Below are 25,010 nucleotides of genomic sequence, written 5' to 3' on the forward strand. Positions count from 1 at the left end.
ATGAGCAGACCCACATTGATTCTGGCCCTGCTAAAGGGCCTGTGGGTGGCAGCAACAGAAGTTCTGGTCAAACCACACACAGATCTATTTTGTTCCTTACTTGCTTTTCCTGTGGCCAGGTGTGTTCTTTTCCCAGCCTTCTCCCTTCATGACCTAGATGGGGTTAGAGAAGGAACTCGAGCTGAAGTGGTTTCAGAAGAAATCTGTCCTCCTTTACATGAGGTGGATAGAGAAGGGGACTACAGGTCCCCACCACCATTGGATGCAGATTGTCTCTCAGGTCCCTTGCTAAATGGAGAGGCATGGCGTCTCCCAGGCAGGGGGGACCAGCTCATTTCTGTTGGCCCATGTGGAATGGGATGGTAGAGTCAGGCTTGAGGGGGGGGGAAGAGAGAGGGGAAAAGCCTTAGGATTTCCCAGCCAAGGTACCCCAAGGTGGGATGACGATTTATTAAAATAAACAAACACTAACAAACAAAAAGACCAAGCCTTCCCAAAGCCAGTGCAGGCTGCGTTCTGGTGCCAAAGAGAGTCCTGAAATAGGCTCTAGGAGGCTGTGCTAAGAGCAATGCAATCAGGGAAAGATTCAAGCTGAAGCATGACTGGAAAGACTGGAAGGTGAAAACACAGGGATAAGAGCTGGGGTGGAGTTCATGGTGGGTAAAGGACCACTGAGGGAGTTATGATGGGAGAGGAGTCACAATGGCAGAAGGAGTGACTGATCTGTTGCAATGTGCAATGCATAATGGGTAACTGATTTACTAGGACCAGAGGACAGCATGCAGGGGAATCAGCACCACCTCAGCCAGGCAATTCCAGTCCATACTCTCAAAAACTTTATTGGAAATCCCTTGAAAGATATGAGGGGCCACATAAGAAATCACGACCATCTGATTTAGCACAGGCCTGGCCAAACGGCTGAGAAGCTGCTTTATGATTTTTGGACAGCTGCAATAATCTTTGATGCACGTTTTCTGCTTAATCATCCAGTGAGGTAAACCCATGCGTACTCTGTTGCCTAACAGTCATCCTATTGCCCAGAACATCACCCGGGATGCATGTCCCATAGCCAAAGTAATAAAAAAAAAAAGCTCCCCTAATCTTTAGGAAAGAGTTAAAAAACACAGGCTAGCCAGAAAGATCCAAGAAAGGTTAAACTGCATTATTTTACTATCCTGGTAGTGCCCAGCTCTTTGAGGTCTCATGCTCTGCATGTGTTTTAAGCACTGTAGGTCATGAGAATCTTGTCACAATGGACCTCCTGGTTGGACAAGCACCAGCAGGCTGTATTTGACGCTGAATACATTGCCTTTCACTTAAAAACTAACTGGCACTGCCATATGAATCAGTTTTCCTTGCAACAGAGCAGCATAAAATTTGTTCAGAACCAACCTAGCTTTTTATGGAGCTGGCACAAAGGTTCTTTAAAAAAAAAAATCATCAGTTTGCCGAGGCACCAGCCACTCCGGGGCTGCCTAACTAGTTAAGTTTCCCTTAATAAACTGCAACAAAAATGTAACACTATCACTCACAGGCTGAGAATTGAAAACTATTTTAAAGGACTCTTCATACATTAAATACGTCAACCAAAGCAGTGACATCTGGACGAACCAAGGATGACGGCACATGCCCTCTCTGCTTGAACACAGGAGAGAGATACAGCCAGTGCAAGGGTTGGGGTGGGGTTGAGAAGAATGGTGCAGCTGCAGAGACCAGCATATTACAAAGCTCTGCAGAAACTCTGAAAAGGCTCTTTCTAACATTTGTGAACTTCCCTCTCCCATTGGATTCCCCACACGATCTGGGACACACAGACACACACTTAAGGGTCATTAGCACAACACACAGAAATCAACTTCTCCTATTCACATTTTTCTGGGGTGCACTACAGAATGGAAGCGGACAAAACAAAAATCAAGGAATCTGTACCACATAATTCAAAGACTATAGCTGGGTCTTTTCCCCTCTTTGCCCTCAAAGAAATCCACTGTAAGCGAGCAGCTATTTGATTAGATAAATATTCATCACATTTATTTTTAAAAGAGAAAGTAAAAAATAAAGGGAAAGAATGATCCACAGAACATGTGGTAAATACACATTTTATAAATCCTTAGAGGTTTACCACCCGCACAGAACATGCCACTTATTTCCCTATGTGTTTACAAATCCAGACTTTCACTAGACCATTTTAACAACAATCCAACACATTGAATAATACCATTTTGGTATTTCCTTTCAGCTTACAAAAAGGACAAATACAGATACAGAAGGCCTAAGCATACTCTCACTACCTCAAGCAGGAGGGGTGTAAAGGAAGGATGGAACAGTTAATGGAATTAGCACAAAGAAAACCAGATTTACACTGTACTGTACATTTAGATACAAGTTCATATAGTTATAATTTGTGGCAGTTTAGGGCCCAATTCTGCCAACATTACACACATTAATACTACCTTACAAAATAAATGAGACTGCTCATGTAATAAGGTACTGCTCATTTTGAGGAAGGTAAGCTGAATGAACGTTTTATTTCAATATGCGGAATTTAAAAATAGCTTGATACAAGAAGGTCCATTTCACTGAAGCTCTTTGTTTATTTTGTAATTCTAAACAAGTGCATGCAGAATAAAGCTATGGATATTTTTTCCAGTCACAATGTATATGATTTAGAACATGCTTAAATAAATGTCTACTGAGGCAGAACTTTGTAAATGGATAAAGAATAGAGAGACAAAATATGACACACTCCTGTTCACCCACATACAATCTTCTGTGCAACTTTACTTACTGTTCATAGCTCATTGCAACTGAGCGAAGCTGTCTCTAATGTCATACAAATTTGGATATCAGCTGTCCTATGCAAATTTGCCTCTAATTATGTATGCATTACTGAGCTATGAAATAAGTCAGTGTGTTGTGGTATGTGAATACACATCCCGCTCTTGTTTTTGAGCATAATAGTTTTTAGTGTCTGCTTGACGATCATATCCGGTGGACAATTTTTTTGTAAGCAACCAAGAGACACAAAGAGTCCCTTCCGCCGCTAATTTTTAATTTTAATTAAGACAGTGTTCACTTTTTTTAAAAATCACATTCTAAAAGCAGCATGTATTCTCCCTAAAGGAGGATCCGAAGGGGAAACTGAAAGATTGCATTTTTATACCATGCAATAAATTAGCTTAAAAAAAGATGAATAAACAAACAATTACTCAAAACGTTTTTGTGAGCTAATTATGTACTAAGCAAGAAGTAATTTTACCCTTATACACACATTTTATGTTTTGGGCACTTCTATTTCATGTCTCTTGACACCTTTTCCAATAATCCATCTACTTTATATTGGAAAGCCTCACATGAATAAAACTTTATGGCACTACAGGCATTTAGCCTTCCACTGACATTCCTGGCCCGTTCAATTCTGCAATTCAATCAAAATCAAATCTCAAAATCCTCTTGTCAGCCAGCACTGCTTTCATATGCCCCAGCCTTGTGTAAGGATAACTGCATCCAATCTTTCCCCCAAGCAGTGCTTATATTGTTTTATTACAGTTCAATGAGTGGAGTTCAAAATTACATGCAGCTGCCTACTACTGTGGTCTGTCTGTGTTACGCATGGACACAAGTATTGCCCACCAGGCTTGAAATCATTCACTTACTGGTCTGGCAAGAAAGACTGTGAGCTCTTCTTTGTATGGAAGAGCATCCTGCCTGCTAGATCTAAAGAGGGTGATGTTAACAGATCAGTCCCTTTATAAAAGGATTGTGAAACCCCTATGAAATGCAACTCAAATGTGCTCAATGTTAAGCATGTGGCTACTGCACATAAAAGCAAAGATAAACCTCAACATGCACTACTCATTCTCGGAAAGCTTGTGAAGGAAGATAAAGGGCTGCAGAATAAAAAGGCATCTTAGGGAGGTTTTTAAATATGTGTTTTAAATAACGAAGCTTCATTTAGTCAGTTTTTCATCTTCCCCCCCCTTCCCCCGTTATCTTTTCACTGAAACAAAAGGACAAAAAACACAGAGCTAATTAAATACAATTTAATCAGATGAACAATGCAGCAATTCAAAATCCAATCGCTTAAAAACTCCTGCTAGCGATAGCTCCTGTACAGTGTAGTTGTAGGGAGAGATACCATCACTATAGAACAGGATTTCAATCTGACACTCACAGGGGGTTGTAGGCAAAGTAAGTGTCAAGAGGCTCCCTCCCCCGCTACAACATGACTATGAGGCAGCAATAGACGTGGACTGAAGAAAAGCAGCCCATGCGAATACACATTGTCAAACTAGGTAATGGTAGGTGAACTCGACTGCACATCCTAATTCGTGTGCTAACCCCCTGCTCTCTTGAAATTCCACTGCCAATACAAGAGACTTCAGATTTCTACAAGTAACATAACTAGCCATTGCATCATCATTTAGGGTTAGTTTGCACTCAGCTTCCCAGTGCTTTTTCCAATACTAGAACATTTAACAACATCAAAAGAAAAACTCCCTTGTCTCAAAGGCTACCCATCAAATGTTCTACCATGACTAAATCCTGGAAGACTGGCGTGTCATATAGCGGAAGCACCACATATAGTTAGAAACCCCACCGAGAAAAAAAGCTCTCTCGGAAATGAGCCCATTACCTTTCAACATGTGGTTAACTATACAACAAGCCACCTACCTTATGACAGCACCACAAGACTGTATCTCCAAGAATCAAACCTGTGTGCTTAAAGAAAAAAAAAAAGAAAGAAAGAAAGAAAAAATTGTACACATGCAAACGCCCAGTTTGTCCATGAAGTTACTGTCCAAATGGGTAACTGCCACTGCAAGTGGCCAATTAGATCATACCTGGCCACTGGTGTTGGGAATTACCAGATTTGGATGCACAGTTGTGATATGTACATATTAGGTGCCTACACAAATACTGCATGTGCATAAATGCCTACACAAAACTTTATGTTTATTTGTCTGATAAACAAGCTGCATGTGTCATAGAATCTCAGGGTTGGAAGGGACCTCAGGAGGTCATCTAGTCCAACCCCCCTGCTCAAAGCAGGAAATCAATGCGTACAGGATGTCCAGGATGCGTACAGGCTAGTAAACGAGCCTCGGACTTCTTGACTGCTATCAATCCAATACAAGGGAGGATCCTGCAGTTATGGCCCTGGAATAAGACTCAGGAGGACCATGTTCTCTTCCCGACTCTGCTATAGGACTTTTTTAGGCAAATCCCCACTCTCATTGTACCTCAGTTCCCCCATATGTAAACTGGGGATAACAAGGATGCCCAGCCTCACAGACACAATGTGGAGTGCTGAAATATTACAGCACTCCAGAAAAGCCTATAAACAAACACATCAATCTCCTAAAAGATTTATGTTTGATATATTTGTCCAGTTAGAGATCTAGCCATGTTTGCGAAAAATTGAGGTTTTTAGGGACAATAGCTATTTTAACCACATCTTTCCTACCCAGAAGTTATCAGGAAATCTTTTCAAAGAGAAATCAGTGTTTCGCCAAAAGATGGGAAATTGAATTAACCTATACAGTATAAAGATTCTCACCGGGGGAGCTTTCTGATCCCACTGCTACAACCATCTTTTGACAACCCTCTATTAAAATGCTCCAGATCCAGATAGCTTTGGACATGAACGTTCAGTTTCCACAACCTTTGCAAGGATAGAAGTTTGCAGCTTCAGGAACTCCAAGATCCTGAAAAATCAGACTGGCAGAATGGAATGCAACTCTGTTTAATCCGTCGGGAAGGCCAATGGAGGGCACTTCCGGGGAACTAAGCAAGAAAAGGAGATGGAATTCACCTGACTACAACCAATGGACAAGGCCACGTAGCTGCAATGTAGCCCTTCCACGGCCAACGTTCCAGTCTATGGCTTGGAACATCCCCTTTCTGGGGATCCTGCGTTGTTAGATCTTTGTAGTCACAGGTTTCATGGGTTCACCATTAGCTCGCCCCCAAATGCCACCTGCATGCCAGCTTATGTGGCGTTACTAAGGAAGGACCCGCCCAGCAAAGCTTCTCCACTGTAGCCCTGTCCCTGCTTAGTCCCACAGTGGAGTTTACAGAGGACTTTGGGCGGTCCCTGTGCAACAGTGAATTGCACCCAGGAAGAACAATTCAAACAGAGCTAAAAGTAAGGATTTCACCTGAACAGAAGATATTGACTCAGCCCCGGGATACCATAGAATCTAGAATTTGAGGAAGCTAACTTAAGTGTAAGCTGCGGCTAGGCAAAAAATAAATAAATAAATCTCATTCCACATGCACACATGCAGAAAGCAACTAACACCTGTGCCTGTGATCTGAAGTACATTTAGCAGACTACACATAGAAGGCCAAAGTGTAAACCCCAGGATTCTCAGCATGAATCCATCTACAGCTTTGCTATAGAGCCAAATAGACGCACGAATGAGATTCACAGCTCTAAAGCATCAATCAATCCAATGTAGATCAGCCGAGATACGGACGTACTCATGATCAACATTCTTACAGCGAACCAACATAGGTCTGCTATGGAGGGCTTCATCATTGCTAAGTGTATTCTTCCTTACCTGGAGGAGAGAGCAAGAAATCTGGTGTAGCTCTAGAAGGTTCAATCTTCAGCCATCAACAATCTCCATTTGGCACAGTCGATATTAGGAAGATGTGCATGCTGGGGGGGGGGGAGGGGAAAGAGGAAGTGGCGGGACATGGCTTTGCACCTCTATAATTCTCCTCCTCCAAGCTGGGGCTGGCAAAGGAACTGTTTGGCCTGAATATAATTTAAGAGCCCCCTCAAGGTTGTTCTAAATTGACCAGGCTGCAATCGCCTCCAAGAGCTTATTGCGTGCAAGCAGCAGTCTTCACCTGGCTGGTTATGACGGTTTTCTGGCCCTCTGTGATACATGCCCCAAGGGTTTCATGCATTTATAATTCCCACAATACTTATATGATTTAAAAAACAAGACGACTGGTTGAAACCCCTAAGAAAGTAAGTGTGAAATCATCTGAACCTGAGACTTGATCAGGGGATGGACTATTGATGAGATCAAGCGTTCAGCAGAGAGGCAGTGAATTATTTACTTCTGTCCTATCCTCACTAGCTAAAGGGCAGAGGAGAAAACTTTTTCCAGGACAGCCTACTCGCCTTCTTCTAATGAAGATTTCCCAACAGAACTTTGCACCCGCACCACAGTTCATCACACCTTCCATCTGAGGATATCACAGTGCTTTACAAACACTAGGTAAGGAGATGTTGCTTGGAGTTGGAAGATAGTGGAAGCTTATCTGGGGTCCTCCTTTTACAGTCTATGGGCGTAGTACTGTTTAGGCATCCCATTTTAACATTTATCTTGTTCTATACAGGTTTTGTAACATGTTTGTAGACTGAGGCTGGTGCAGCAAACACAAATACACAAGGAACTTAGTCTCACAATACACACCTGCAAAACCAACAAGTGTTATCCCCATTTTACAGCTGGAAAATGTAGCCACAGAAAGATTAAGTGACTTGTCTAAGGACACCCAGTAAGCCTGTGATACCACCAGTTAAAAAGCACAAACTTCCTGATTCAGAGCCCAGCCTTCTTCCTTAAAACTCTCTTTTGAATTGCTAATATAACCAACTTACACCTTTGGGGTTTGAAAGCCCACTTCTAACAGCATCTCTGGACTAAGCGGGGGGAATTCCAGATGGGAGTCTGACCTCCTTCCTGTTCCATATGGAAGAAGGATAAGGCACTCAGGGTAGAGGGAGAACCTTAGCAGCCCCCCTACAATAAAATCTATTCCATTTACACAGGCAGTCCCCTCCACCAGAAACTGTCCACACATCGTATATGCAAGTTACCGTTTCTCTCAGACAATGAGCAGATAAAGGTTCAAGATGCTTTCTCTCAAAAAAGCAGACCCAAGTGGATTTATAGCATCTGAACAAAACTAATTCTGGTGTCCACCCCTTTGCAAAGCAAATATTTACATTTTAGCAGGAAAAGCCTGACAAGTTGTTATAACCTCTTCCACTCCCTCCTTTCTCTCTCCAACCCCTACACCCTGTAGCCTCCTTTCCTTTCCCCTCCCTTCCCCCCCCCACCTTTTCCCTCCCTAGTGAATAGCACTGCAGTCTTGGAATACATCACATCTTTCTTACTCAGTTACAAGAGGAAGTGGAGGCTTGGAGGAGAATCCTCGCCTTGGGTCTATTTCACACACTTCCAGTATCCGCCCTCCAATGGCATACACAATCTACCCAGAATAAACTAAAGGCGTTCATTTGGACTGAGTTTCTGGATTTAAATGCTCAAAGCATTTTTTCTTCTGGCAAAGACTACACAAAAGACTTGTTACAGGTCAGGTCCTAAATGTAGGATGACACGGCATGGTAACATATTGCAGCACATCCTTTATGGAATTACATTCTTTAAACATTAAAGTTGCAAAATATAGCACTCAAAAAAGTTAGGCAATGCCAGGATCAAAGTTGCCTGTGCAATGTTAATTCAGTTCCGTTGTCTGTATGTATTATAATACAGTCTTCAACTACATGAGGACATGTAGCCTCATTCAGTGAACGGGTGCTGGGACGGAACATACCCATGTATTCACACCCTACACACTAATGTAATTGTCTTGTACAAAGTATGCCTTATAAGGGATCATTTGAAAACTCATGATTTGCCAGTCAACATTGTCCTTATAAAATAAAAGTGGCAAGATTCCCCTGTATGATAATAACCCCACAGCCCTACACAGGCAGAAGTCAGCAAAGAGTTCTGTTCTAAACCCAGGAATGTGCGCTTGCCTTAATTTGCATTTAAGGAGCAAACAAAGTCATCATGCAGGGAAGGAAAAGAAAGGAAATGCAAACAGATGGAAAACAAACCAGTAGGGAAAATCCCTCCACATAGACTGTCTCCCGGTTCTCATCTGGAAATGTTCTTCAAGAGGGGGATCGAAACAATAAAAAGGAAGGGCAAACAACCCGAGACACCCCCTCTGTCTCCCTCCCAAATCGCATTCTCTGCACCTAAGATGACAAAGGAAACAGCCATTGGACTAGTGGGGCAGGGGGTCCTGACCTGAAGAATTTGGTCAGTAATCTTGCTGGAAGCATGGGGGGAGAAATTTTGCTTGGATCTAATACAGTTTGTTAAGTTAAGCACTAGAAAGTGTTCTACCTTTATTGTTCTTGTAACCATTTCTGACTTTTATACCTCGTTACCTGTACTCACTTAAAATCTCTCTATTTAGTTAATAAAATTCTTTTATGGTTTTATCTAATCCAGCGTGTTTAGGTTTAGCTGTCTGGGTAACTCTGTTTAGAATAACAGGCTAATGTTGATCATTTCCTTAAAGGAATAACAGATTTAACATATTTGGACTGTCCAGGAGAGGGCTGGGAAGTGCAAGACATACATTTCTGGGGAAGTGTGGGACAGAGTGTATTGGGGTTACCCTGCAGTATAACCAAGGCTAGTGAGAGCCAGGATGCAACACAACACATCTGGTAGCAACCTGCATGCTGGTAGCTGCTCGTGTGCAGTCCAGGTTGGAGGCTACAATAAGGCACTGCAAGACACCCCAGATTACAGGAAAGGGGTGACACACACCCCCATCTGGATTGTACACTGGAATATCACAGATTGTTATTCAAAATTTCTTTGTGTCTTCATTCAATGTGCGGCCCTAGACCCTATTTAATGAACCCCATTCCAAACCCTGCACGGAATATAAAATTATTTATTTCCTCCTGGGCGTATCCATGGTGCTCTTAACGAGTGCTTCTCAAACACTCATGACACTTCTGTGAGATTCGGAGATTCAAATGCTCCTGGGAGATCAGGTGGTGTTATCTCCATTCTACAGCTGGACACTTGACCTCCATTTTTCTGTCTTTCAGTTCCCCACTAATTTGGGGTGACCAACATGAGACACCTAAGGCCTCACAGTTTTCCCAGAGAACTCGCATTTTATATCTTCAAAGCACAGCTCCATTCAACTTCAACTGCAGTTGTGAGCACTCAGCAGTTCTGCAAATCAGACCCCAGATGTCTTATACCGGGGCCCCAGAAAAAGAGGAACAAGCAATAAGTGGCCAACTGTGAACTTTTTGGTTTAAGTGATTTGCCCATCACCCCCCAGGGGTCCTGTGGGGAGAGGGAAAACAAAAAACAAAACAAAAAAAACCCCAGTAGATGCTCACACAATTAATGAATGCTTCAAAAGCGGCCCAAATTAAGGTTGTACAGGCAACCTTAATTCTGACATTCTTAAATTCTGACTGCTTGACGTTGCAACCTTAAAAGATGATGTAGTTTTATGTAATTTCCTATCTAAAAGAAAAACTGAAATAAGTAAAATAAATAAGCAAGAACAGAAGTTCCATCATATGAAGCCATATTGACTCCCAACTTGGGTCGTCAGCAGAGTTTGGACCTTTAGCCCTACAGTGCAGACCTCTGCCAGCTGAACTAACAGAATAACTAGTAGCAGCAGTAGGCTGTTATCCTCTCAGTGGCCAGTCACTAGAAGGGGATGAGATACACGTTTTACCAGTGCATTTTACAATTATTTGCTAACTGAAGAAGAATGCTGAGTCAAGATTCCTAGGTTCAATGTCAGATTCTGTAGGCAACTGTGCCCTAGCAGTTACAGACCCTTCTCTCCCAGCAAGCCTGTCCCATTCCCTCTCTAAACCTGTTACCTCCCTACCTCCTGCCTCCCCTGTTCCTGTATAAGATCCCTTCCCCTCCCTGTTCTCCTATTCACCCCCAACACTCTCTCTCTCACACACACACACACACACCCCAACCCCTCCTGTCCCTCCACCCTCCTGCTTCTCCTCAACCCTACAAATTCCTCATCCCTTGCATTCCAGTCAGGCAACTTCGTCCTCCATGCAGTCTGAGCATTGGCAGGGCAGCACTGAGAGCACCAAAGAGACAGCCCCCTACTCTCGGCGAACCCCAGTAGCCCCAGAGGAGCAACTGCAGCACAAATCCTGCTCAGCTTCCAGCTCTAGGGTTGCCAACATTGTATTTCAAAACTAAGGGACTGTTCTCTTCGCACCCCCACCCCACCCCTCTTCCCAATATTATCACTATTAGCATTAGTATTAAAAATAATCAGCGCTCACCTATGTTCACCGGGGGTATTTCTTGCTGCTTTTTGCAGCACTCAGGAACTCCTGATCTTGTTGCACAGAAATGAAAAAATAAAGGGCATTGCTTGTAATAAGGGACTGTTGGCAACCTTAGTCCCCACAGCCCTGGGTTAAAGCATGTTCAATACAGGTGAAATCCTTCATTGAGCATGTGCAAGCTGAGCTTTTTTGGTCACATTGTCACAGGGATGGCATCCCTGACACCGCAGAGACTCTTTGCCCATTTCCAAGTCCCTGCTCCAAGGTATGGAGGTGCCTGAGCTGAGCAAAACAGCTGTAAGAATTTTTTTATTAAAAACATTTTCCCCTAACCTCATTCTCAGGAATGTCTGAGCCACTTTCGCTCAAGCTTGCCCCCCAAAAAGGGTCTGCCTAAGGCTGAATCGAGGATGGAAAATTTCAGCCCAAATGGCTAAATTCTGGCACAGTTAATGAAAATAAGGTCCTATGCTGGAAATCGTTAAGCAACCTTAAATACAGGTAGAGCTACCAGCCCCAACTATTATACCAGACACGTAAACTTACGCTCCATGGGCTATTTTACTGCCCTAAGTCCATACACAACTCTCATTTCTGTCAACAACACTCGCATGTACATCAACAGTTTTACCCAGTCCCATATGTGTGGCAGTGCTTAGGCACAACAGGACTCCACTGTATTGTAAAATACTTCCTCTGTAAAGATGCAGAATAGACATAATTTGGTTTGCATGCTGCTGAAAGTGTATGTTACATCCTCACTGGCATCCCTATACCATGATGATGGACCCAGTCTAAATACCTGGATGGACACATTAATTTTTTTTAAATGTAAAAAAGGATTATTCATATGACAAAATGTTATTGTACTCATTTGCTTATCTGTTTTTTATTCATGTACTGTAACAGATTTATCAGCAAGGGCAATGCACACATGCTCAGAAGACTTACCAAACAACACTTACCTATACACGTTTGCTCTGTGGACATGATTCAACTGCAACTGAAGTCAAGGGGAGTCTTTCCATCGACTTCATTTGGAGTGGGATCAGGCACTATGAAAATAATGTGTTTGATACATTCTTGGCTGTAACTTAATTATATAGAAATGTGATGTTACGTTTTAGAAGAACTAAGGACATAAGAACATAAGAAAGGCCGTACCGGGTCAGACCAAAGGTCCATCTAGCCCAGTATCTGTCTACCGACAGTGGCCAATGCCAGGTGCCCCCGAGGGAGTGAACCCAACAGGCAATGATCAAGTGATCTCTCTCCTGCCATCCATCTCCATCCTCTGACGAATAGAGGATAGGGACACCATTCTTACCCATACCTGGCTAATAGCCATTTATGGACCTAGCCACCATGAATTTATCCAGTCCCCTTTTAAACATTGTTATAGTCCTAGCCTTCACAACCTCCTCAGGTAAGGAGTTCCACAAGTTGACTGTGCGCTGCGTGAAGAAGAACTTCCTTTTATTTGTTTTAAACCTGCTGCCTATTAATTTCATTTGGTGACCCCTAGTTCTTGTATTATGGGAATAAGTAAATAACTTTTCCTTATCCACTTTCTCAACATCACTCATGATTTTATATACCTCTATCATGTCCCCCCTTAGTCTTCTCTTTTCCAAACTGAAGAGTCCTAGCCTCTTTAATCTTTCCTCATATGGGACCCTCTCTAAACCCCTAATCCTTTTAGTTGCTCTTTTCTGAACGTTTTCTAGTGCTAGAATATCTTTTTTGAGGTGAGGAGACCACATCTGTACACAGTATTCGAGATGTGGGCGTACCATGGATTTATATAAGGGCAATAATATATTCTCAGTCTTATTCTCTATCCCCTTTTTAATGATTCCTAACCAATTTGCCACTAGTTTAATTTCTGGTCAGTTTCTTCGTCTGAAAAAAAAAGGGCATTTGCATTTCAGATACAGCTCACAAACAGTGATAGATTTCATTTTCATTAAATAGCTCAACATTTTTTATTATGCTTTTATTTTTCTGTACTAATTTGTGGAAAGAGTGAAATGTCACATTTTTGCCATGATCTGTGTGATTTTTCATCCTTCCTAGTAATTTGCTAGTTCTCCTCTCTCACACACTCCTGTAAAAGGGTTTTACAGTTAATACAAAATAATTAGCACACAATATAGATTTACCCCTTTATAGGTATATGTTTACATGGACTTGCCTGTTACAGCAACAAGGGAAACGTACAAATGCTGCTTTTTTGAATATCAGACTTTTTTAGATTCAAAGTGCATTTCTGCACCTCAAAAAACGGGTTATTAAAACAGAAGTACAATTTCAATGAAGCATTAAGCTAAGTGAGAAAATCTTGCAGTGCAGTAGCTGCGATGGTAACTATCGCTAAAGAGTTGCAAAAGCCAAAAGGAAGGAGTTAACCTTTGTTGAAACATCAGATCGTAGTTGCTGCTTCAGTTATTGCTGTACCAGTACTGACTGTAGCAAGCAGAGCACACGCTCTGTAAGGTAAGAGCATTACCTACACACCTCTCAGTTCTTTGAGGGTCAGATCTAAAGTATTGCTCTTTAAATGTGGGTAAAAACCAAATACCAGGTACACATGAAAATCTGGTAGAACAGGAAACTCAAGAGCACTATTTCTGTCACTTTCATTTCATTATTGTAGTACCCGCATTAATGTGATTTTCAGGACAGGATATCAGCCATTTCATCAGACTGCATCCATCGGAAACTAGAGAGATAAGCTGCTCAAGATTTTTACATACATTAGAAATTATTTTAAAAATCTATTGTGCCTCGCTTTAGATTGAGTTTATAGTTGAACTGGATACATCTGGCGCACCCTCACAGTAATAAGTAGCTTTATTATTTAAAGGAACATTTAGCAGGAGGTTACAACTTGACATGAACTAAATACTTTGAAAGATAAACAACAGTCTTGTCAAAGCTAAGGATCTAAACCCTTACTACCACCTAGCCCTTACTCATGCAAGTAAGGGTTTACAGGATCAGGCCCCAAGTTTGTAAACTAGGTACAGGACCTAAGCCCTGAAGACTTTGTGACCTAAGAACCTTTAGTAACCTGATTTTCCATGGGACTTAGGTGCCTTTGAAAATTTTGCCCATAGATGTGACTTAGCATATCCCAATAGGCTTTTACGCACAATACTTCTTGTGACAATTTTCATCGGCAGCCACTCTGGAACTTCCTAACAAATTTATCACCGTAAAATACTGACTACTATGTTGCTGCAAACAAGGCTACAATTACAAGATGACAGCAAACCAATTTGGATGCAGGTTATATCAACAGTTGGGGATGGGAGGGAAAGGATTAAATATTTTTAGAGTCTTTTGAGTTTAAGTAATCCCGCAGCACCCTTATTTCAGCTGTATTGATCCCAGAGGATATCCCAAGAAGCAATGTTACCACATTATGGTACCATCATGACAAAACATTTTCACAGTGGTATGTATTAATATATCACAGTGGAAACTAACTATTTAGTTTATAAGGGCTACTACGTATGTAGACATATTTTTGCAATGTTTGCAATCAAGTATATTCATGAAGAGCCAGACAGCATAAAGCACCACCTAGGTCAACGTTCAGCCTTTGAACATGCAGAGCAATTGCCTCACAAAGTCAGTAAGAGCTACATGTAAGCATACAAGAGCAGAATTTGGCTCCTGTTATTGTACGAAAGCGGGGACAGGGAACTGCCTGTGATTAGGGTGACCGGACTGCAGAGTGAGTGCGAGTGTGAGTGTGTGAGAGAGAGAGAGAAAGAAATATGAGCCTATATAAGAAAAAGACCCCCAAATCAGGATATCTGGTCACCCTATCTGTGATGCAGGTCAGATATGAAAGAAGCATTAAAGGTGAATTGCCAGCCTTAATTTAGCATCATATTGCTTTTCTTAGGTGGCTCAGACAACCACAGTAGCGTTTTTAAGCATTTTATGTTTAATATTCTGTACGGTATCTCTATTTGCAAATTTAATACACATAAAAGTGGGACAAAGTAACCTCTGGACAAGCATGTGGTTAAGTCCTACTTAAAGAGAGGACAATCAAAATGTGTGAGACTACAAACAGGTTTTGTTGGAATTTATTTGCAGGTACATTTCCCTGAGGTTTCTTCTCTATTTTTCCCCTCATCTTTCTTCCTTTTAGCTCAGAAGGGTTGTGATATGCTAACTTACATGAGAAGAGGGAAGAGAGCTATTGTGCTGCATGTTTTCTCAGCAGATCCCAACTCGCATTGGCTACGAATCCAGCACTGTGAGCCAATTTCAAGAAAACGAGAGAGTTCAACCCTTCCCTTTCTCTCCATTTTTGTAATCTCTCCCAGGCACAACTGTTCCAGAAAGCAGCTCCCCTACCAGTCCAATATTTACACTAAACCCTCACTAAAGGACTTTCTATTATAATTCTATCACATTGAGACAAGATTACTCCTCAGCCACATCAAACCATACAATGCTGTTAGAGGCAAAAATTGTGTCTTACGAAAGAAACAAACACAGTGTGGATCATTTTAGTCTGGTTAAATAGCACTTTTGGATTTATGTAAAAACTAATGCAATTTTACAGTAAGTGTTTTCTCACTGAGGACAACTAGGTGTCTCTATGTACTAAATACACACACACACACACACACACTTTGACCTCTAATCAATCCCTGCCCCCCATGGCAATTACCTCATTCTTATAATTTCTCAATCCTACAAAATATAAATACTTTGCAAGAGTTCCAGATCAGAACAGATTTCATCGAACGTCTTTGAAATTCTTTTGATCAATCTCGGGTCAAAAATCTCTAAAGCGTTAAAAGAAAACTCCTGTATCTTTTAACTCTTGTTTTGTAAAACGCATGGGTGCATGTAAAAGTCCTAACAGAATACAGCATTTGCTTCCCTTTTTGTTGCAAATATGAAAGGCTAACCAGACGTCTTTATTCAAATGAAATTATAAATACTTTTTCATCATTTTTTTCCCCTTCAACATGTAGAAACCTCACCCCATAACGAGCACAAGCTTAAAGCAATTTCTTCCAATGGACCATTTTACTTATTCTCCAATTTCTTACCCAAATTACACAGGTATAATTATTTTGACACCGTAATGAAAAGAAAATGGGATTTGGGCACTGTGGGTTTATCTAATAACACTATTTCTTGCCAGACTTCACAGCACTGACAATCACAAAGAGCCCTGTCCATTCCAATAGAAAAGATTTGATTTTACTGTAGGAACATTATTTATTTTCACCAAGTTGCTATTATCAGAAAGGATATGATAGCTGAATAATAAAAATGAAATCAAGAAATTCTGGTGTTTCAAGGCTTTATTTTTTTCTGCTCTCACTTTTGACATTTTCTTCCCCTGGAGAGACAAGATAAAGTGCTGTCATAAATGGGTGACTTTTCTTGTCAAATGACAGATTTGATTCTCCATGGCAACCACAAATCAAGGTGCTAGTCTGAATTAAAGCTTCTCTTAAAAGGCGTCTTTATGTTTATAAAATGAATTTAAATTAAATGGGTATTAAGGTACAGTTTTTTACCTCAATTTATTTATTGACTAAGAAGCTCTGTACTGAATGTAGCATATTTGCATTTAAAGGAAAGACAACATATTGTACTGGCAGATGCACAAACAAAGCAAGTTACAAGGTCATGCTACATATACTAGTTTACAGTACTATGAATGGTATACAGATGGACAGCAAGCAGTTAAGAGGTACTTAAATACTGGAAAAAGCACAAAAATTACCTACGGGGTAACAGATGAAGGAAATCTCTCCTCATCTCGTAACACTGCTTTCTTCCAGACACAGTTAATAAAGAGTCGTGTAATTGTCACAAACAGAATGCCAAAAAAAAAAAAAAAAAAAAATCAGATGCTTCATTCTGTGTGCGCCCTTATGGAATCTTACTATAGATCATGATACACTGTTAGGAATAATTATTACCTTGATTTTAAGAGACTTATTTTTAAAGCATTTAAAGTTGAAACCTGTTTTAAATTCTATCACCCTGTTCATTTTTATGAGAATTTGATAAATATGATTTTTTTTAAAGATGAGTTCATGTATTCTTAGAGTACCACAATTCATCTAATCTATCTTAGTACTCTCTTTTTTCCCAAAAACTGAAGAAACAGACATATTTTACCTATGGTATTAGTTTTCTTGCCCATTTTAACCTATACAGGTAGGAAAATAGTTATGTATGTATGACATTAAAATTTAGAAGATCAGGCTGAAATCACACGCATATTTTATGCACACACAGAGTCTAGGCTTCAAATCAGTCTAAAAATTAAAATATAGCTCGTTATAGAGTGGAACATTAACACCACAAACTACAGTTGCCCTTTGACAGCTATATACAATGTAAACACTACGGGCAGCTTAGCAGATATATTTAATACAAGCCAAATAGGATAAAACTAGAAGTTTTTCAGCATATATTGTTGGTTACTGGAGTCCAGAGTCTCCATATTCACTGCCCGTGTAAGCTCTGCCAAATTTGATTTTAAGCTTCCTGAAGTTAAAGAAGGTTTATATAGTATTAACACAAGATCTTCTCACACATTTCTCAAGTTATTACACAGCCTTTGCCCAAAATTACAATATTAAGCAGGAAAGAAAGCTTTGGTTCAGCTTCATGAGGAGAGATGGACAAGGTGCGTTCACAGGCGGCTGCAATATATTCAAGCCTGATATGCTTTTAAGTTTTAGTGAAGCTACCCACTTTGTTCTATTTAGAAGAGATGTAATAAAATGGTGCCTTAAAGTTATAAACCTCTGTGTACAAAACATATTTTGTATTACTGAGATGTGCGCAAGTCACAAAGGACAATGGCTTTTGTTCCATGTTGCAAACACATAGTTTGGATGCATTTCTTGTACCAGGGAAAATCCTGTGGCTAGGCCAGTTAGCTAGCAAGATCTCAAGGGGCTTGTAAGCGGTAAAAGAAATAGCTGTCCACAGGCTACAAAGTGCTAGATTCTGACACCCTCCACCATGCACAGCAGCACCTCACTCCACAAGTGGAAACCAATGAGATCACTTGTGGAGGAGGGCGCTCGTCAGCATGAGTAAAGACATGAGAACTCGGCCCAGAGCGGCCACTACCGCAGCCTCAGGGCTTCATCAGCTCACAGGATAGTGGAATGGCCCTGAATAGCTTTAGGAATTCTTAACTTCCACAGACAGCAGAACTGCACTAGTTCGATCCCTCCATCCCCAGAGGGGCACTGGAGAGAGTCAGTACTCACCCCACAGTGCAGAGGTGACGCATGGGGGCGGCACGCGGGGTCATATCCCGCTCCTCCCCCCAGCTTTTTGCCATGGAGGGTTCACACCAGAACATGGCCAGCAGCAGCCTTTCGGCACTGTGCTTCCAACCACAGGGGGAGAGGAGCAATCCGTGGCCTGTGTCTTTGCAGAGCTCATCCCTTCTCCCCCTTTACGCCCCTGCTCCTGGATACAGCTCCTGTCCCTTCTTGCCCACACAATGCCGAAAGGCGGCGAACACCTCCAGGATGCTGCTGACCACCGACATAACCAGCCGCCTCCTGTCTCCCAGTTACAGTGTGGGCAGGAAGGAGTTAAGCCCTAAGGAGGCATTGTGCACAGGGTGGGGGACCTGACTGCAGGGGCTTCAGCAGCACACAGGCCGGCCACAGGTGGTTCAGAAGGGGAGGGCAGCTAGGGGACGGACAAGCCCCATGCTCCCTGGGGGAAGGATCCAGGGTGGCGGCGGGGGACCTTTATTTTTGCACTTCAAAAAGGTGCTAACCCTACATGTGCCCCCCTCCACCTTTAAATTGTGCCCACTAAGCCACTATCAACAGTTGTGAGTCGCCTCCGCCACTGTGCAAAGTCAGGTTAACAGCCTAGCTCAAAAGAGGTTCTGTGGCCTGTGTAATGCAGGATGGTCCCTTAAAAGCGATGATAGCCACAAACCACTGTGCCCGTAAAGCGACGCCCCCGAAAACCCTACCATTATAACTCTGCAAGGATTCCAAGGTTCCCCGAGTACTATATTGATACAGCATTCAAGTAATGGTCATTAGTCAATATCACAGGGCTGTGCTGCCTAATCCTCTAAATCCAGTGCAGTTTGGCGCACCATGCAGCTTTCTGCTATGAAGAAGCTCAAACAGAACTAGTATGGAATCCTTATTCTCACTTCTTGTCAGAACTGACCCTCCTTTTCAGAAGGATGAATTACAGTTCTCTGACATTAAGAAGGCCCCTTCATAACACAGAAACATCACTATCTTGTATTGACAGTTTCTCACTCAAATACTCCACCTTAAGAACTGAAAAAAATAATAGAGTTAGGCCTCTCTGAACCAGCATGTAAACAGTTGCTACATAAAATCAGGAGACACTTTGCTAATGTACTACTGTATAAGTAAAATGCTTGTTAAAATAGACTAATCCATAAAAGAAAAGTGAATTTTATTAGATAGGCAACTGAATTTCTCAGATTTTTATTGTAAAAAAAAGAAAAAAGAAAAGAAATTTCACTCATGCGGTAATCTGATAACCATGTTTATATTTGCCCATCACAAAACTATATAAATTAAGCCACAAATATTGCTCATGAAAATAAAGTACAGTTAACATCAAATAACACCATCAATCCAACTCCTGAAAATCCTTGGCACTTCTAGCCACAAGTATATAAAGAAGAGTGTAGCTAAAAGAAAGCCTGATTAAGGACCCAATCCTGCACTTTTTGGAAAATTCCCAGTACTATCTGCAGCGCACAAGGAAGATTATATGCACAGAAGTAAGACCTATGCATGTAATCATTATGGACTGTTAAGATGCACAATATACATGTACATGAGGCTTCGGGCAGCTTCCCAGACAGGACAGGCATGGAGAGAAAGAGACCCATGTTCCATACATGAGGTGTATATTGCAATATACAACAGCTCTGGATATAGCTCTAGGATTGATAGCAAAGGAATAGTGCACGTGTCTGTGTGGAGAATTTGATATTTTTCCAGAATTGTAGTGTCAGCTGTGATACTGGGACTGGGGGCAGGAGGTCTGAGTAACTGGTACAGGAGAAGGAGGATCAAATGCTAGAAGGAAAACTGCAACATATAAACAGTTAAAACCATGTTTCATTTACACGAAACCTCATGCCATGAGACCGTTTAGGACAAGCTGACAGCAGAGTCTGCAGCTGTTCTCCATGCAGGGCTTTGGATTCCTGTAACAAAGCACGGTGTTAGTGTAAATACTGCTGGTTAAGACAGAAGATCTCTTCAAATAGCCCCAGCCCAGTGCCACTGAACTTCAACAAAGTTTCAGCGCAGCCTCAAACATGAGCACAAATCCATCAAACAATTTGGGGAGCCTCACTCCCGGCCTTGGTGTAGAATAAACTACAGACACACAGATATCTGCTATGCAGCTCTCTTTCCAGCATGCGGAGTAAGCAGGGTTGGACCACATGCCAGAGGGCAACTCCTCACAGAGATTAAACAAGAAGTCTCCTCCTAGGGCTCTGCAACTGGAAGTAGACGATCTGGCCCAAAGCTAGTAGGAAATGGTATTTACTCCTCAACGGCCCAATCATGAATCTACTGGTGCATGCAGAACTCCCCCTAAAGTCATACAGGCCAGTTGACAATTAGGTATAATTGTCTAAACTGGTATAATTTGGGTAGGATTTTTCCCCTCCTCATGTACTCAGTAAGATTTTAAGATGACTTTCAACAAACACATTGGGCCAGATCCTGAACTGGGGTAAACTAGCATTGCTTATCTGTTCCATTATTTCCAATTTGTGCTGTTTGATGTTCTTGAGAACAGCCCTACTCTTAGTGACAGGCACTTATTTTATTAATCAAAACGTAAGGGGGGTTTTTTGTGTGTGTGTTTTTTTGTTTTTGTTTTTAAAGACGTTATCTGATGGTTCCTGGCATAGGGTCTTGGGGCTCAAGACTGACTGGTCTTGAGAGAGCTAGGTAGTTTGCATAGCAGTTACAAATGGGGCAACACACAGGTTTCACTATTATTTTAGCCAGTTAAACTATGCAACATACTTTAAAGTGAAAAAAAGACATAACCAATTGGATTTCATTTTGGAAGAAAATCTTTGGTCAGTAATCACAGCCGGGAAATGCCAGAAAATATTTTGAGATGCTTGCTGCAAATTTGAAAAATGTTAAGCCAGCCTTGCCACCTTTAGCAGTGAACTATAAAGCTAATCATATATTTTGGGGGTCCATAATGTGGACCAGATGGAGCTATACCACATACAAATAAAAACCAGGCTCTATTTGGTAGGCTGGTTTGAATTTTACTTCATTGGATAAATGTGGAGGACAAAGTTACCAAGCTAGTTATTATTCTGAGTAAACTGTGAAGCAATTAACATGAATTCAAGTATGTTATTTTGGCCTACTGATTTTTAAATCCCCCACAAAAAAATTACTGAAATTTAAAAAGGCAAATCTAAATTCTAACTACTTTGATAAAAATGAGTTGCAACACCTGTTCTTGAGCCCCCATGTCAATCGGTGTGGTCTGAAAATCACATTCTCCTGGATGGATTTGGTAAGTGATTTTTCTCCCTTGTTGCTTTACTGCAACTCAGGGCTAGTCTACACTTACCGCGCGGGTCGACGCGGTGAGTTCGACTTTCCGGAGTTCGAACTATCGCGTCTGATCTAGACGCGATAGTTCGAACTCCGGAAGCGCTAGTTCGAACTCTGGTACTCCACCTCGGCAGCTGGAGTTAGCAGAGTCGACCTTGGAGCCGCGGAGTTCGGTTCCGCGGCGTCTGGACGGGTACGTAGTTCGAACTAGGGTAGTTCGAATTCAGCTACGCTATTCACGTAGCTGAATTTGCGTACCCTAGTTCGACCCCCATTCTTAGTGTAGACCTGCCCTCACACAGTTAACACGGGGGAAGCTGACTATAAAGGGGAAACAGTTACACTGACTAGACCAGGGGTCGGCAGCCTTTCAGAAGTGCTGTGCCGAGTCTTCATTTATTCACTCTGATTTAAGGTCTCGCGTGCCAGTCATACATTTTAATGTTTTTAGAAGGTCTCTTTCTACAAGTCCATAATATAACACTAAACTATTGTTGTATGTAAAGTAAATAAGGTTTTAAAATGTTTAAGAAACTTCACTTAAAAATAAATTAAAATGCAGAGCCACCCGGACCGCTGGCAGGACCCGGGCAGTGTGAGTGCCACTGAAAATCAGCTCACATGCCGCTTTCGGCACACGTGCCATAGGCTGCCTACCCCTGGACTAGACAAAACCTGCTACTAAATTTATAAAGGTAAATAAGATTTTTCTTTTTAATCTTTTCAGTTAACACATTTATTTACTTGTTCTGATTTAAAACATACATGCAAGAATACTTCTCCCGGGCTCTAGGCGCCATTACCATCAATTAAAGTACAATTCCATAAACAGTACAATTATTATAACCACAGCCATGCATCCCCACCTACACACTACTCAGCAAAAAGAGTTAAAACACTTCCTACTCCTTGAATTCCCAAAGGAAACTCCACCCCAGCTGCCTCAATCAAAACGACGGACTTAGCAGCGTGTCTGCAAAGTTAAGCCAGCAATCCTAGCTGTGACTTATAGGAAGAATAAGGAAAACAATTCCAGACATGAGGGAGATTGGAAACTGACTGTTTCTTTAATACAAATTCCACCCCCAGTGATGATTTTCTGCAGAGATTAGGTTTTCAGTTTTAGGATGTTAAATGTTAGCTGGCTCTAAATGAAAGGAAAAAAACAAACAACTTAACCTAGGTCTCAGTTTAGCACAGCTACTCCTGATATATCCCCTCACACAAGCCACTTACACATTACTTCTAATACACATGCCGGCGATAGAGGAGCAGCAATTCCTGCACGCCCTGCATTGAGTTGCTAAAGGTTTCCTCACTTCTTAGGCCCTGAAGCTGCAACGTGTGTTGGTCTTTGTGCCTGCACCGAGCGCTGGTGGCTTCCAAAGGCCTGCGTGGAGCCTGTTACCAATTCAGGGCCTTACTGAGTACTTTCCTTACACAGCACGCCATCTTCCTAGCACATCGTGTTTCCTGCATACAACATAAGCTTTTGGGGGCCAAACTTGGCACTTATTTGCATCTATACAGTCCCAATAAAGTCAGTGCACTTGGGTAAATGTGGCTGAAGACAGAAAAAGCGTGAATTTGGGGTCGATAAAAGCCAATTTAACAAAACTGGTTAGTTTTTACTTCTCACTTGGGAATTGTTTTTGCTGCTCCCGCCTCCCCAATTTATATAATAGCCCCACTTCAGTGTGCCTCAGCACTGAATTCAAAGGGGCTAATTGTGTGCTTAAAGTTAGGCACATGCTTACACACCTTGCTGACACAGGCTAAGGCCAGCAACCTTCAAAAATGCAGAGTCTGAAAGGTGTAAATTATCCAGATACACTGTATATGTTGAAAATGGGTGTTTTTCAAATACAGAATCATTGTTCAGCTAAGGCTGGGGTGGCCATCCTGAGCTGGAGAAGGAGCCAGAATTTACCAATGTACATTGCCAGAGAGCCACAGTAATACATCAGCAGCTCCCTACCAGCTCCCACAGCCTGCTCCCAGCGTCTACCACCCACCACCAGCCCCGCCAATCAGCACCTTCTCCTCCTTCCTGCATCTCCCAACCAGCCGTTTCATGATGTGCAGGAGGCTCTGGGAGGGGAAGGAGGAGGAGCGAGGGCACGGCTGGCTCAAGGGAGGGGGCGAGGGCAGGGCCTGTGGCAGAGCCAGGGGTTGAGCAGTGAGCACCCCCCAGCACACTGGAAAGTTGGCACCTGTAAACCCAATCCCAGAGTCAGTGCCTAGACAAGGAGCCGCATATTAACTTCTGAGGAGCCGCATGTGGCTCCGGAGCCACTGCTTGGCCACCCCTGAGCTAAGGCAACTGGAGTCTCAGTCTGGCATAATTCCTCTAAGGGATCTTTTCTCTGTCAAAGTTAGCAACGTTTTGCTCCCCAAAACACGGGATGAAAAACTCAACTGCTGGTTAAATTCAGAGATTAAGTTCCATCTGTGAAACTGTCAAAAACCCAGATTTTCATTCTCCTTTAGGTGCAAATCACAATACATATTTTAACTATGGAACCACTGGGGCTTCTCCATACGGATCTTTTCCAAAGCACATTCAAAAAAAAGGAACTCCTATGGGGAAGAGATGAGACTTATAGCGTATGTACAGAACTACTCATTTATAACACTTTGTGCTGTCCAAGCCACAAATGTAACTATCAGTAACTTCCTTAAAAGATGTTTGTCAACTTCTGCCATTCACAGATATGCAGCAATGACAAAAGGTATACATACCTAATGAGATGCACAGCTGAGCGAAGTTATCATCCTAGCTATTTCTGTTGTGACATGTATTTCATTTTATTCAATATATAATGGCAGAGCTGTTTAATTCATTCAACAGAAGATTCCTACCAAAATGACAGACCAAGCAATGTCCAAATAAGCATTAATAATTCAGTGAATTGATCCCATCTAGATGGTTTTCAGAGAGAGAAAGGTTCTTCCCTCCCGTTTGAAAATATCCCCATAGTTGGAAAAGAGAAGCAGAAGTTAAATCTATTGACTGCTGCACGATACGCTGAGTATATCTGCAAAAGCAGGCCCACACTGCGTAGCAGGTCCGTCCTTGCATTCCATAAATTTCAGCACCACATCAGCAGATTGTAGCATCACAGCTGGTGAAGTGGAGGAACTAAACATGAATCGTCTTTCCCACTTTTCCAAGGTATACGGTAAATTCTTCACCACGTTTTACAGATATGCATGCATTTGATAACACCAGCTGCACGATACAA

The 25,010-nt window shown here is 41.9% G+C and overlaps 1 protein-coding gene across 11 annotated transcripts in view; it reads right to left on the bottom strand.

Annotated features, from left to right (window-relative positions):
• FOXP1 (forkhead box P1) overlaps window positions 1-25,010 on the bottom strand; it is a 498,144-nt gene that overhangs the window by 386,405 nt on the left and 86,729 nt on the right. Inside the window, exon 6 of one of the 11 annotated variants that reach the window (XM_045023136.1) lies at window positions 12,100-12,189. The exons of the other annotated variants lie outside the window; for them this stretch is intronic. The gene's annotated coding sequence lies outside the window, so the exon portion shown is untranslated. The remainder of the gene's footprint in view (window positions 1-12,099; window positions 12,190-25,010) is intronic. 11 annotated transcript variants of the gene reach the window in all.

The sequence above is a fragment of the Mauremys mutica genome, chromosome 7, assembly GCF_020497125.1.
Source record: "Mauremys mutica isolate MM-2020 ecotype Southern chromosome 7, ASM2049712v1, whole genome shotgun sequence".
Classification (NCBI taxonomy): domain Eukaryota; kingdom Metazoa; phylum Chordata; order Testudines; family Geoemydidae; genus Mauremys; species Mauremys mutica.